The following is a 2,069-nucleotide window of genomic DNA, read 5'->3' on the forward strand; positions in this document are numbered from 1 at the left end:
CTAGTCTAGTCTCTACTATTTCAGTTGAAGAAATTGTAGATTAGCAAACTCTCAAGTGTAAAATAGCCAGAAGAATAAGCTAGGTGCCCTAGCTAATTTATTTTCCCATTATATTCAGCCATTTCTTGATTAGTTTGTCTTTGTAATGCTTACCCTTATTTTTATTTATCTTATCAAAATGTTTGTGTCTTTATCAATTATTGTCATACTTTTTATTAATTTAATTTATGGGAATTTAATATTTTTAAATCATATTTTCCTTTTAAAATTGCTTTAAATCATCTTAATTATTTTAAAATTTTAATTACTTTTTTTTGTCCATTGGAGCATTTTTATTTTTATATATGTTTTGCCCTTAGAAAAAGAATCCCAGGATTTTTCCTTCTGTGTGTTTTCATGTTGCTTCCTCACGGTCCATGATGCCAGCTGAGGTTGTAAGTATAATGAACCCAAACTGATGAGATGGTAGCAGATTATTGTGCCACTTTTCCAGATCTTTCAATTGAACATCGAATCTGAGGCTAATTACACCACACTTGTTTATTCTGCCTGTGATGTTCACAACAATTTTTCCTGCTCTGTGATCATCAATGATCTCAAATTTGCCAATGTAACCATGCTTCATCATTACTGTTAAAAACCGGACAATTACTTTAGAGCATGGCCTAATGAGAACCTGGTGTTTTCCTCACTTTTCTGCATTGTTGATGCTTTTGAGAGGATCTGCCAGGACATTCATGTGCACCATGGTGGCAGCACTGCAAGATGACAGAAAGAGCAATTACTTTTAATTTATTATTCATTTGTTTATTTTAAAGACTAGATAATCTTATTTCACATAAGTCAGAAGTACATGGGATATTCATGGCCCAATTCAACTATGATCAGCAGAAGAATTTTGACCTACTCTATGTTCAACCTGGGCACCATGCCTGGTGAATTACATTTTTGAAATATGGTTGTACTCCCTCACCTCTCCCTCAAATCATTGGACAAGAAATATCAAGCTGGGAATCACTGATTTTGAAGAATTTCATGTTTAAAGGCCTAACTTAAAAAAAAAAAAACTTCAAAGGACAATTTTCTATTTAATTTTGTTTCCTCACAATCTCTACCTGAGCTCTTAATGTCTCATTTCTTTTTGCTAGTAGATGTGTGTGTGCATGGTTTTGCATGTGGTTTGTGTTACTTATTGCTCCACTCTTCCTAAAGCTGTGGCCTCACAGATTTAGAGGCATTTGGAGTTATAAGAATTGAGTGTAGCTTTATTCTTCACTTAATATGCAGTCAAATGAGAGAGAGGATGGATGTAAACCAAGCCTAAATCAAATGTATTTATCCATATAAGCACCTACATAATGTTAAACATTTTCCTGAGGCATATTCATGTACTCACATATTTGCCCTTTCTTTCAGTTAGCAATTAGCTAAACATAGTTTCCTCATAGGCCTTTTATAATCAAATTATTTGAAAAGTTTCAGTTATTGCTCAAAAAAGGGGGTGGGAGGGTGACAATGTAAAATGACATCTCATTCTCTAGTTTTGCCCTTTTTATTTTTTTTTTTCTGTACGTATCTTGTGACAGTCTTCAGGCATAAGAGAATCCCTCTTGGGATGTTCCCATTTCAACTCCTGCTTTCTAGGACTGGGCTTACAGTGTCTTCGCCCTTACCAGAGGTGCTATTATCAAAGTAGAAAGTCTCTATCCAAAGACTGGTTTATGTCTAAGGAAAGACCCATGAACCAACCAGAAAATTCAGGGAGTTCAGTTGACATGAATAATAGGTCATAACAATGTGGGTTGGTTTAATATTCAAGTTTTATTGACAAATAATAGGAAATAGGAGTGGATGGGGAAAGTGAAGAAGGGGAGATGAGGACCTAATATGCAAGTCAGATATATACTTTTAATGTAAAATAAAACTCAAGGGTCACAGTGCATTCAGGAGCAGAGGGGGATAGGTATATTTGAGTGGTACATTCAGGTGAGAATGCTTGGTCCCATAGGAGCAGCATACTCCCAGAAAGGGGAGATGTGCTTTCAGGAAGAGAAGATGTACTCAAAAGT

General features: G+C 35.2%; 1 pseudogene; it reads right to left on the reverse strand.

The window, feature by feature from the left end:
• Positions 1-355: 355 nt before the first annotated feature.
• LOC110212421 (small ribosomal subunit protein uS8 pseudogene) lies at positions 356-748 on the reverse strand (annotated as a pseudogene).
• Between the last annotated feature and the right edge of the window lie 1,321 nt (positions 749-2,069).

Source organism: Phascolarctos cinereus, unplaced genomic scaffold, assembly GCF_003287225.1.
Source record: "Phascolarctos cinereus isolate Bilbo 61053 unplaced genomic scaffold, phaCin_HiC Scaffold_7;HRSCAF=346, whole genome shotgun sequence".
Taxonomy (NCBI): domain Eukaryota; kingdom Metazoa; phylum Chordata; class Mammalia; order Diprotodontia; family Phascolarctidae; genus Phascolarctos; species Phascolarctos cinereus.